General features: G+C 50.4%; 1 protein-coding gene across 2 annotated transcripts in view; it reads left to right on the top strand.

Annotated features, from left to right (window-relative positions):
• Positions 1 to 12,310: 12,310 nt before the first annotated feature.
• The window catches only part of TRAK1 (trafficking kinesin protein 1), a 124,232-nt gene continuing 123,424 nt past the window's right edge, over positions 12,311 to 13,118 (top strand). The window contains exon 1 of one of the 2 annotated variants that reach the window (XM_047099570.1): positions 12,311 to 12,576. The gene's annotated coding sequence lies outside the window, so the exon portion shown is untranslated. The remainder of the gene's footprint in view (positions 12,577 to 13,118) is intronic. The other variant, XM_047099567.1, reaches the window with a different exon arrangement.

Below are 13,118 nucleotides of genomic sequence, written 5' to 3' on the forward strand. Positions count from 1 at the left end.
GCCACCTGTCAGGCTGGCCTCTCGCTCCCCGGCCAGCAGGATAAAGTGTCGGAAGGCCACTCTTTGTCCTGAGTTGGTCTGGGAGTGCAGAGCGACCCTGTTCTGCTGGGGAAGCCCCTCCCCCCCTCCCCGAAGAGCAACATTCTGGGTTACCATTCCTCCCCTGGGAGTGCTGTCTCTGAGGGACCCACAGCTATGTTTTGAATGTCTTCTCCAGCTTTTAGGGGGTCTCAGGTGACACGCATCTGTGCTGGGTCCTGGCAGCTGATCTCACTGAACTCGCTTTGTGCTGCAAGGTGCAGAAAGAAAGGGTCCTCTGCGGACCAAAGGGGAGAGTCAGGCTGTACGCGAGGCTCTGCAGCTCAGCCTCCCAGGCCGGTCCCCTTTTGCAGGAGAGGGAGCTATTTCTGGCATGTTATAAATCTGTTGCCGTCGGCTCCGGCTCAGGGAGCTGGGGGAGCTGGGACTGTTACGTAAGGCTGTCAGCGCTCGGCCTTTTATTCCCTTTCCTTCCTTCTGGGAGCTAGGGCCGGGCTTACAGGAGGCAGCGTGGCTGGGCATTTCTGTTCTCTCCATTGCAGCAGGGTTATTTTTGGAAACTGGGGGATATGGTCACGTGACAGTGGTTTTCATTCAGGAGCCCTGATCGATTAATCGAGTCTGTCCTTCATAGCATTGACTGGGGACATGTGTCGGTAGGTTTCCTTCTGACCTAAGCAAGGTTTCGAAAAGACAAGACTGAGTTACAGGACAAAACAATAATTTTTTCTCCAATTGCCTTGAGTTAGGGACATTTTCTTTGAGCGATTCTTGATTTTCTTTTATTTTTTAAAAAACGTTTGTTTATTTTTGAGAGAGAGCGTGCGCAAGCAAGCAGGGAAGGGGCAGAGAGAGAGGGAGACAGGATCTGAAGCGGTCTCTGCGTGAGAGCCCTATGCGGGGCTCGAACTCACGAATCACAAGATGGTGACCTGAGCCGAAGTTGGACGCTCAACCGACTGAACCACCCAGGCGCCCCTTGATTTTCTTTTAAAAACTTTTGGGGATGCACTTTTTTTGGAACTGGAGAACGGTACAGCCTTGAAAATGGCATTTATTTCCTGTGTGTGTGTGTGTGTGTGTGTGTGTGTGTGTGTGTGTGTATGAGAATGTGGGAAAGTGGATGCCAGGGAGGACAGACACTCATGATGGGCACTCGAGAGCCACCCACATTCCACGCCTTCGGTTAGCCTGGTAGAAACCGTGACAGTACGTGCCTGCAGTCCCCAGCCCCAGTCCTGGCCTCTCCCTTTCCAGGGCCCCTTTCCAGGGCTCTCATAGGAGTCCTTGAGACCATATGGCATCTCCTTTCCTGTACGTTTGGGTCCCCCTGATGTGGCTCTGACTTTCTGGCGGTGGTGGCCGACACTGCCTTCTCCAAATATTCTTTCTCTTGCTGTGGGTAGTCGCACTTGCCCTCTCCCAGGATGCCCCTACCCTTTGTGGTGCGGCATAGCAGTTGTTGAGATTTTTGCGTTTGTTAGAAATGCTTCCCAGTCCTGCTTCTCCTGTTATCCGAGAGAAAACTTTGAGCAAGGCACTTCACCAGGCCCCACCACTGCCTCACTAAACGAGAACGAGAACGGCTCTACCAGGCTCCCTCTGGCGTAGGTTTGTTTTCACGGGACAAACGGCTTCAGGCGTGTGAAAGCTGGCAGTGAGCTGTGTCGTCCCCTCAGGCCGGCCGGTGGCTGCTTCTTGGTGGCCTCGCTCTTTCTCCCACATGACACCATCACCGCAGAACCCCTCCTCATCCTCCAGCTGTTCCGCTCGTGCGTGATGTTTTTCCACCACTTAGCTGCTGTGCGGTTATTTAAGGAGCTGGCCCTGCTGACGGGAGGGGCAGAAGGCTCAAACGAGGCAGGGAGGAAGCGATAAGATGGAGAAGTAGGGGAGGAGCGGACCAGCGGGGTTGCCCCTCGGCCGCCTGCCAACCCAGCCTGGCCCAGGAGGTCAGACCCCACCTCGGGCTGGCGGAGGGTGTGCGCGTGCGTATTTCTTACGCGGAATCGAGTGGTTTCGTTGGGGTCTTCACTCTGAGTTCCTTAGCCCCTGTTATGGCGGGAGCATGGTTTGGAGAGACAGGGGACAGATGCAGGAGAATGGTCAGCGGTGAGAGATCGTGTGGGATATGATTCTCCACTTTACTGAATGACACAGCCACACGGGATTCCTCACAACTGTAATAGAGCAGCGTCTCTGGGGCCGTTCAGATCCTGGGCAAGTTATTTAATCTCTCCGAGCCTGTTCCCCTCCTGTAAAAAGAAGATGCTGATACTACTTTTATAGGTTGTGAGCCCTAAGGGAGGTCATGCATGTAAATTACTAAGGCCAGTGCCAGGCCTGTGGCTCATTTTACAATGACAGGAGTGTGGAGGCTGTCAGCATTTTGAAATAGCACATGTAGGTCTCACTGCCTTCTGAGCACACACTTTGCTCAGAGAAGCAGCTATAGTATGGCAAGAAAAAGAATAGCCTTGGCCAGAGAGCGGGGCAAGCCAGGCCCCAGCCGCACCTTAGTGTCCTTTGTGAGGTGAGTCGGTCTTGGGGGTATGTCCGGGTCCAGGAGTGCATGCGTTGTGGCCACAGCCTACAAATTACCTGGCCTCATGTGCTTATTCTTTTTTTTTTTTAAATGTTTATTTATTTTTGAAAGAGAGAGCAGGAGAGAGAGACAGAGTGCAAGTGGGGGATGGACAGACAGAGGGAGAAACAGAATCCAAAGTAGGCTCTAGGCTCTGAGCTGTCAACACAGAGCCTGACCGGGGCTCGAACTCCTGGCCCACGAGATTATGACCTGAGCTGAAGTCGGACGCGTGACCGACTGAGCCACCCGGGCGCTTCTCGTAATCTTACTCTTTTTTTTTTTTTTTTTTCAATGTTTATTTATTTTTGGGACAGAGAGAGACAGAGCATGAACGGGGGAGGGGCAGAGAGAGAGGGAGACACAGAATCGGAAACAGGCTCCAGGCTCTGAGCCATCAGCCCAGAGCCTGACGCGGGGCTCGAACTCACGGACTGCGAGATCGTGACCTGGCTGAAGTCGGACGCTTAACCGACTGCGCCACCCAGGCGCCCCTCGTAGTCTTACTCTTGAGAGAGAAACTGTGTGTTGTAAACTTAACTGTGCCTCCGCTCTGTGTTCAGGTGCTCATGCTTAGGATCCCTTCCTAGGCCTGGCAGGCCATCTGCTTTCATTGTGTCTGCTTCTCCTGGCTGCTTGAGAACCAGTTGGTGGCACCCACATTTTACAGATGAGAGACATCTTGGAACCCAACCAAGGATTGCAGTCAGTAGGTGGTGGCAGAGCTGGGACTAATCCCAGGCCTGTTTGGTCTCCAGTGTTGGGTCTAAAAATCATCTTCCTGTGGGGCCAAAAAGGCGTGGGTGGCTGTGAGCTGACTGGTTTGCCTTCTCGCCAGGCTTGGGGCAACGTGGGGGGGGGGCTCCTGAGGTGTCCTTTGCCTTCAGAACCAAAGGCCCTTGTGGGAGGGAAACTTCTAAAGTTGTTCCCTCAGGGTTGCTGTCTCCTGGTTAATCAAGCACTAACCTAGGTACTGCCACAAAGGGGCTTTCCGTTGGAAGTAAGGTTATTGGTCACATGATTTTAAGACCGGGAGATTGTCTTGGCTTATCTGACTGTAATCACAGGAGCCCTTAGAGGCAGAAAAGGAAGATGGAAGAGGAAGCTATAAAGATGTGGAGGAAGGGGAAGATAGGTTCTAGGTAAGAGGATTCAGTGTGCTCGGAGATGTGGGGGGACAGACGAGGACCAAAGAGGGGCCCCTGGGAGCGCATGGAGAGTGTGACAAGGAACTCAGGTTTGCTGGCAGCAAAGACTGGCCCCCAGCGACAGCCCAGCAAGGAAATGAGGATCTCATTCCTGCCAACACAAGGAACAGATTTCAACCGACAGCCTGAATAAGTTTGGATACAGGTGCTTCCCCAGAGCGCCAGGAAGGAGAGCGGAGCCCTGCTGTACCTTGCCTGGAGCCCAGGGAGGCCCAGGTCACATTGCTAACCTGTAAAGCTGTGAGTTCGTGAATGGGTGTCATTTCAGACCACCAAATTTGTGGCAGTTTGTCACAGCAGCGGTAGAGGACTGATACAAACCTGATGAATCATTAGTCCCTTTTTGGAAACTTTGGCTATATGTGGACCTGTTTAGAGCTGCTTAACTGTGACAGTAAGTCACAGTCCCCAGATAGATTGGATGCCTCTGCCTGGGGGTGGGGGGCGGGGGGAAAGCCTTGAAAGCTCAGATACCTGGCTGGCCATGGAGGGGGTCACCTTGTACTGGCTTCTCCTTGTCACCTGTTGGGCCACCAACCTGGAGCTGCGTTCTGGTTTTCTCCTGTCAACTTCTGAGTTTGTCCTGGTGGAAGCTTCTTTTCTGGCCCTTGGGAGATATGGTGATTTGTGTTCACAGAGGGCAGTATTACTTGGCTGTCCTGCCAGAGATCACCTGTGTGTGGGTGGGGGGAGGGTTCAAGGGGTGCGGGGGGAAGGGCTGACGAGGACACAGAAGCCTTCCCATAACTTCCTGTGCTTTTGGGGCTCCTGGTGTGGCTTAGCTGCAGGGGGCTGGCTGGTTCATGCTCGCCCAAGTCCTTCCGTTCTCCGGATGACGCATCTGAGGCCCACAGAAGCGACACCACCTCAATGTCCTACGGTTCCTTCGTTTCTAGTTCAGGTTCCCAAAGATCACCCGCGGGGCGAGGAGACACTTGCACACGTGTACTTTGTCAGCACCAAACTTGAGTAGGACGAGCGGCCCGTCACGTCCTCTCACCACCAGGGGGGCTGGATCGGTGACCACAGGTTGAGCAGAAGAGTGAGGCGGCAGGAGGCCAGAGAATTCTCTCAGCTCAAATGCAAAGCCGCCTCCGTGTGTACTTTCTCCGACTTCTTTTCCCGGCACCTCTTTTGCTGAAAAATTGACCAGGTTGCAGAATTTCTCACTCCTCTGCTAGGAAAAATCCCTCCTTCCCGCGGGCCCGCAAGCAGAATTCAGGCAGTGAAACAGAGGCGCTTTCATGGCTCGGGACCATCCACTCTCGCTTCTCTTAAGCCGTATTTGTTTTCCCTGCCTCAAAGAGGCCTTTTGCTTGGTGTGCCAGGGTTCGCCGGAGCCAGAGAGCACCCAGGGCTGCGGCTGCTTTGTTCCTGAACCCCGTGAAGCCTCAGAAATGCCTGCGTACGTTAGACGGAGGGGAAGGCAAGAGACCGGGTGCCAGGAATTGTTTTCACATTGGGTTTCCGTCACTCGTCGGGATTGCTGGCTCTGTGACCTTCGGAAAGTTACTGAACCTCTCTGAGCGTTCCTTTCCTTCAATGTAAAATGGGGCTGGTCACGGTACCCCTGCAAAGAGGGAGGTGGGGGTGGTGGGTGGTGCAAGTTAGAGCTTCCAGAGTGCTCTCGACACAGTGCCTGGCACACATTATGAGCTGCCAATGGAAGTTGATACTGTTAAGAATTTGCAGACATTTGCGATATGCACTGCCTTGTAGAATACTGGTGTTCAAAATTGTGCACATTTAGGGACATCACGGGTCACTTCCCCTACCTTCCCATAAATAAATAGCAGTACATAAATAACGGGGGAGGGGCCATTTGAGAGTTTGTCAACCTGGAAGGTTTCCTGTGTGCTTAGCATAGTGCTGGATGTTTTCGTCGCATCCCTGTCTGTAATCTGTTTAACGGTCTGAGAGATGTGGGTATTGTTCCCCCAGAGAGGAGGGGTCCGAGGCTCTGAGGCCTACAGGAGCTAATCTCTGGCCCCTTCTCCCCAGATGATGCTCTGGGGTTGTTGGGGCCACGTGCTGAAGCGGGGTGGCCTCCTGTGCAGTGGCTGCTTGCCTTCTCAGTTTGCTTGGTTGGCTGGCTCTTTTTCTGATCCTTGAGCTCTTACGGATCCAGAACTATCTGCAGAAAACTGCATTATGAATAAAAACATGGATAAACACTTGTTCTGGGAAGATTGATCTTGAAGCATTAGGGTGTCTCTCCCAGCACTGCTCACCGGGTGGCACCTTGGGGAAGGAGGAAGAGTCGTCGCCCCTGTCCCACCACCCCCAAGACGCGCTATGACTTTCTTCAAGCTAGAAACTGGCTGAGGGATTTACAAGCAGCTTTTGAGCAGTTTGTAAATGAGAATTCCTGATTGCTGGATTCCGGATGGGTCGTCTTACACGAGCTCACGTTTGCTGTATGTTGGTCAGTAATGGAAAGGATGCAGTGGGGTTCAGTTAGAGCCATCATGGAGAGCCCTGGGGGTATGGTCCTCATCCCTGGAACAGCTCGGGAGTGCTTCACAAGGTTTCCCTTTGATTTCTGTTAGTCTTCAAGGTTGGCATTTGGACTTGTAATTTCTTTTTTTTTTTTTTTTCAATGTTTATTTATTTTTGAGACAGAGAGAAGCAGAGCATGAACGGGGGAGGGGCAGAGAGAGAGGGAGACACAGAATCAGAAACAGGCTCCAGGCTCTGAGCCATCAGCCCAGAGCCCGACGCGGGGCTCGAACTCCCGGACCGCGAGATCGTGACCTGGCTGAAGTCGGACGCTTAACCGACTGTGCCACCCAGGCGCCCCTGGACTTGTAATTTCTAATTTGGGGGCTTGGATCCTTTGGTTCCTGTGGATCACAGAACCATAACTTCTTGGCTTCAGGAGATCCTTAACATCATTTGGACCAACGCACATTTTTTTTTGTTATTGTTTATTCTGCAGATATTAACTTAGTACCCAGCAGGTGCCAGGACCGGCCCAGGCTTTCAGGATGCTCACGGTGTGTAGGAGAGATGTGTCCCAGACAAGTGATGATGAAGGCGTGGTGATGTGTGACACACAGGGAGGCTTTCCCCAAGTGAAATCCATGAAGTAAATGCCTCATAAGCAGGGATCGCGTGGAGAAAGGTTTCACAGTGAAAAAGGGTCGGAAATGCCGGCATATGAGTATCATGGTGGAACCAAGGAAGGCGCCAGAATCTGCGAGCCTGTGATTATTTTGAGAGTGTTATTTTGATACTTGATTATTTTGAGAGTGCCACACCTGGCAGGGAGGTTTGTGGTGGATTATCTCATTTTACAGAATTCATTGGTTTGGGTGGACTGTGATTTGTAACCGTTTTTGTATCAATCGTTTAGGTTGTTTTCCACTTGATTTTAATGGGCTAACGATTGGTCTTTTCGTTTCAAGAAGGGCTCCTCAGCACAGTGAAATATCATGCAGCCTTAAAAAAGAATGAAATTCCAACACATGCCACAATGTGGATAAACCTTGAGGATATTATGCTAAGTGACATAAGCCAGTTGCAAAAAAGGCAAGTACGGTATGGTTCCACTCACATGAGGTACTTAGAGTAGCGAATTCATAAACTAGAAAGTAGATGGTGGTGGGGGCACTTGAGTGGCTCGGTTAAACGTCCAGCTCCTGATTTCGGCCCAGGTCGTGATCTCACGCACGGTTCATGAGTGTGAGCCCCACGTCGGGTTCTGCACTGATGGCGTGGAGCCTGCTTGGACTTCTCTCTCCCCCTCTCTCTCTCTGCCCCTCCCCTGCTCTATCTCAAAATAAATAAACATTAAAGAAAAAAAAAAAACAAAACAAAAGTAGATGGTGGTTGCCAGGTTCTGGAAGGAAGCATTCTGTGGATTGGTTGCACAACAATGTGAGTGTCCTTAAGGACTCCTGAACTTCACACTTAAAAATGGTTAAGAGGAGAAACCCATGGGGGAGGGGAAGGAAAAAAAACAAAAAGAGGTTAGAGTGGGAAAGAGCCAAAGCATAAGAGACTCTTAAAAACTGAGAACAAACTGAGGGCTGATGGGGGGTAGGAGGGAGGGGAGGGTGGTGATGGGTATTGAGGAGGGCACCTTTTGGGATGAGCACTGGGTGTCGTAGGGAAACCGATTTGACAATAAACTTCATATATTGAAAAAAAATAAAAATAAAAATGGTTAAGAGTGCACATTTTATGTTGTGTGGGTTTTACTTGTACCACAACAAAATAAAAATACCATGGTCTAAAAAGTTAATGTGGTTAGAATTCAAATTCACAAATTGTGCGATGGGATGTACCTCAAGTGCGCTTCGCGTGTGAATGCACACACCTTTGGACTTGATTATTTTCACTGGGGTTTGAGATGAGAAAACATATTGGAGTAGTTCCATTCTAGTTAGAGAAGGAGAGGGAGGCCTCTCAAGCTTCTGAAGGCTCTGCCAGCTGCAGCATATAATGTGGGTACTTTGTACTTCAAAACGGTCGCCTGTGTTGTGCTGCGTGAGCAAGCATTTGCTGAGGTGTCCAAAATAGGTTTTTTTTTTAAAAAAAAAAAATTTTTTTTTTTTTTTTTAGCATTTATTTATTTTTGAGAGACAGAGACAGAGCGTGAGTAAGGGAGAGGCAGAGACAGAGAGAGACAGAATCCGAAGCAGGCTCCAGGCTCTGAGCTGTCAGCACAGAGCCCGACGTGGGGCTCGAACCCACGAACCGTGAGATCATGACCTGAGCCGAAGTTGGACGCTTAACCGACTGAGCCACCCAGGTGCCCCCAAGATAGGTTTTTTTTTTTTTTTTTTTTAAATTTTTTTTTTCATCGTTTATTTATTTTTGGGACAGAGAGAGACAGAGCATGAACGGGGGAGGGGCAGAGAGAGAGGGAGACACAGAATCGGAAACAGGCTCCAGGCTCCGAGCCATCAGCCCAGAGCCTGACGCGGGGCTCGAACTCACGGACCGCGAGATCGTGACCTGGCTGAAGTCGGACGCTTAACCGACTGCGCCACCCAGGCGCCCCAAGATAGGTTTTTTTTAAGAAAGTGCTTATACTTGAACTATTCGTTTTATAACCGTATGTTTCTGGGGTGAGCATATGACCGCTGTAAATCCAAGTAGAGGTGCCAGGAGGCAGGACAGTAGCCTGTAGGGCTAGTCATCGGGATTTAGGCCAGTTCCCTGACCTGGCGGGCCATGAAACAAAAGTTGTGTAATCCATGGCTGAAGTTCTTTTCAAGAAATCTGTATGTTTGAGACCCTTTGTTTAAAAAATACACACACACACACACACACACTTTGATTCAAACAGCATTTTCTTAGCTTTCAGTAGAACAGTGGCATTTTGCAAAAGGAGACAGTAGTTCAAACTTCTGTGTTAGGATCAGACAGAACGCATCTGAGTGCGGATTACAGAAGGTGTGAGTGAGGGTTCAGTCCGTGATGAAGAATTCCTTCCCTCTCTGAAACTGCCTTTCCACAGCTGCCTGCTTGCCTTCTCTGTGGCAGAGATGTGATTGACCCCTGCTCTCTGTAGCACGTGGGGCTGTTGTTGGCATTTCGCGGTGATAAACATCCTGGGCCACGTCCACCCGAGCCGAAGGGCCATATACAGTTAGCCAGGCTGTCCTTCCGGATTTGTGACCACCCCTCCCACCTTCCCACCGCAGGTAATACATAAAAGTGGGAGTTTCTTAAAACTCTTGCCAACTTGAACCTTGTTATAATTTTTAAATCTTTGTCAGCCTGATTAAGACTTTTTTCTGGGGGGGTTGGCGTCTGGGTGGCTCAGTCAGTTAAGTGTCCAACTCTTGGTTTCCACTTGGGTCATGATATCACGGTTTGTGAGTTTGAGCCCCATATCAGGCTCTGTGCTGAAAGTATGGAATCTGCTTGGGATTCTCTCTCTGTCCTTCTCTCTCTGTGTCTCTCAACAATAAATAAAAACTTAAAAAAAGAAAAAAAAAGATTTTGGGCGGGGGGTGGGGGGAGGATCATGGCTAAGGTTCCTTAATATGCTTGGTGTGTGTGTGTTTGTATTTCTTTTTGGGGACTGGAGAGAATCTTTATATCCTTTGACCATTTTTTTCTTTTGAGCAGTTTGCTTCAGGTTTGTAAATCACGTATGTTATTTACACATCAATTCTAAGTGTCTCTGGTTTAATTTCACTGCCATTCTTTTTTTTTTTTTTTTAATTTTTGTTTTTTAACGTTTATTTATTTTTGAGACAGAGAGAGACAGAGCATGAACAGGGGAGGGGCAGAGAGAGAGGGAGACACAGAATCTGAAACAGGCTGCAGGCTCTGAGCGGTCAGCACAGAGCCCGACGCGGGGCTCGAACTCACAGGCCGTGAGATCATGACCTGAGCCGAAGTCGGATGCTTAACCGACCGAGCCACCCAGGCGCCCCTTCACTGCCATTCTTTTTTTTTTTTAATTTTTTTTTTTAACGTTTATTTATTTTTGAGACAGAGAGAGACAGAGCATGAATGCGGGAGGGTCAGAGAGAGAGGGAGACACAGAATCCGAAACAGGCTCCAGGCTCCGAGCTGTCAGCACAGAGCCCGACGCGGGGCTCGAACCCACGAACCATGAGATCATGACCTGGGCCGAAGTCGGACGCTCAACCGACTGAGCCACCCAGGCGCCCCATTCACTGCCATTCTTAATGTGGCATGTTTTCCTTACCTTCAGGTTCTTTTTCTTGGCCTGTTCATTAGTGGGAGCCCATAAGGTGTGGTCAGCACACCTGGCTGGAGCTCCCCAGGATTATCAGGGGTCAGACCTTTAAGTTTTTAAATCTCTTGACAATGTCTTTCTGTTGTCTTTGCATGGAACAGTAGCTTAATTGATTCACTGGTCACTTCTGGAGGTCTCCTGGTCCGCCTCCTCCAGCCTCTGCTGCCCAGAATGTTTGTAGGGCTCTGCTTGGATATTCTAGGCTTTTTCTTAACAGGCGTCTTATCCGTTTGTCTGTATTTGAATCACTGACTGGCTGTTACAATCCAGTTCTCTCTCTGGTTACCTTTCACTTTTCACCAGGGATATCCAGGCTCCCCTACTCCTTCCCAGTTTATGTTTGTGTGTTCATTTTTTTTTTTTTTATTTAATTTGGAAAGGAGTGTTGATTGAAGTATTTGGAGGTAAAGTCTCATAATAGTAAAAATGGTGAAGGGGAATGTGAAAAGCGTTCTGCTGTAGTACAGCTTCCAGCCGGCAGGCACCGAGCGAGGGTGCTCTGAACGAACGCTCCTCAGAATTGGGCGCGTGGTGTGGTGAAGTTCTCTATATGAAGAGGGCTACCTGGGGACGCTGTGGTCGAGGGAGATGCCCCAGAGGGAAAAAAGGGTGGGAGGGAGGGGCTTTCTTCTCACTGAGATTACAAAGCCCCAAAATGCATGGGAACAGTGTAATACACAGCAACAGATTGCAGCCTTCTTCCTCTGCCTGTCTGGAGAGCCCGGCTTGGCCTGTCCCGGGCCCTACTCAGGGGACACTCCTTGGGCCTTAGCGCTGGGAGCTGCTGTGTGCCCCACCCCGGGGGAGGGAACCAGGCCAAGATGTCACAACCAGGTTGCTTCTGGTGTCCTTGGGCTGGGTCCAGGCAGGTGGCAGCCAGGGACAGCTGGCAGAGGGACAGAGGGGCCACAGGCAGGCCCCACCCAGACCCCCAATTGCTGTGTGGCTTCATAAGTCCTCTGTGTGTGTTCATTTTAATGAAGGCTGAATTCATTAATATAGAATAGAGACTCTTGGTGTATTGTGGTAAATAACCTCTTGTTGAAGGAAAAGGTCACAGGCCCAGGGCTGTAGTTTTTGTTCAGAACTGACTGTACCATGTTGGGTGAGATATCTGTTAACTTTCCCCTCTTTTTGTTTTCTTTCTTATTAAAAAAAAAAATAAAAAAGAACTGTCAGTACATTATGTACTGGAGCAGTAATTCTCAAACTTTCCTGGTCCCAGGACCCCTTAAAAATCGCTGAGGATCCCCAAGAGCTTCTGTTCATGCGTGTTATATTGATTCACATCTATTGTATTAGAAATCAAAACAAAAATTCAAGCCACAGGGATACAGAAGTACACATTCCACTAATAAGCCTTCGGGGCAAAGATGTCACCACACATCATATGGTCTCTGGAAAACTCCATTGTGCATCCGTGAGAGTATGAGAGTGGACTACTTTGACCTTGTGTGTGGACCCTTCACACTGGTCTCAGGGAACGCCAGGGGTTCTCGGGTCACACTTTGAGAACTGTCGTGCTAAAGCATTTCTGCAATTGACTGCAGTTCTCTCATCAAAGTCGAGGAACTTGCTTGGAAATACCTTGGCTTGAAGAAAACGCTTTTCAGGACTTGTGATCTGAGCCCACATCATCTCAGGGCTCTTATTTTTTATTTTATTATTTTTATTTTTTTCAGAGACTCGACTAACTCTGCCCTTCTCTCTCGATTGTCCTGTAGATTCCCTGTAAGGAGCCCCCGCTGGTGTGCCAGACCTACTGGGGCCTGTCCACCCAACTGCCCCAGACTCCGGCAGCGGGGCCCCCGATGGCAGTGGGTACCTCCCCGTGAAACCTGCCAAGCTGGACGCCACAGCTCCGCACGACGACACTTTGGCCAACTCCGTGCCCCCTTTGGAGGTGTGCAACCATGCAGTCCTAGCCTGCAGCCCGGGCATCCCTGAGGAGCACTATGTAAGCGAGGCTGTGGAAGATGCTCCCAGCTGCAGAGGGTACCGGGATGCCTGCACCATCACCGGTAAGGGGGCCTTTCTTGCCAGGGAGGGAGGGTGGCCTCAGTCAGTGAGGACTGGGGGAGGGCGTGGCCGCAGGAGTGCATTGGGCAAGGTGTGAGGGGCCCAGGAGGAGAAGTCTGAGTGCAAAGAGTCTGAGCTGTGGGATTTTGAGACCTGCCGTCTGGAACCAACGTGAGATGAAGACAGTGCCTCGTAGAATTGCTGTGAAGGTTAAGGATGGGAATTTTGAACCCCCAGCAGCACGCGTGACCCGTAGCGACGCTCAGCGTAGTTTGGTGCCGCTCCCTCTCTCTGACGCTCAGTTTCTGATTCACACATAAGGACAGGCGTGATGGAAATAGCACACAGCTGGGTGCTGGGATGCAAACATGGGGAACTGCTTTCCGCACCCTTTGTATACCGCCAAGGTTTGTGCCCATATCGCTCCTTACGGATGCCTGCGTCAGTCACGTCTTCCCCGTGTCCCAGGAGCAGAGCAGCGTTAACCGTACGAGAGCTCTCGCTTGCTCCTTTTCCCCAAAGGGGTCATCGAGACCAGGGCTTG

This window comes from Lynx rufus, unplaced genomic scaffold (assembly GCF_022079265.1).
Source record: "Lynx rufus isolate CCGP_SWC_20201006 ecotype Redwood Valley unplaced genomic scaffold, mLynRuf1.p SCAF_5, whole genome shotgun sequence".
In the NCBI taxonomy this organism is placed as follows: Eukaryota; Metazoa; Chordata; class Mammalia; order Carnivora; family Felidae; genus Lynx; species Lynx rufus.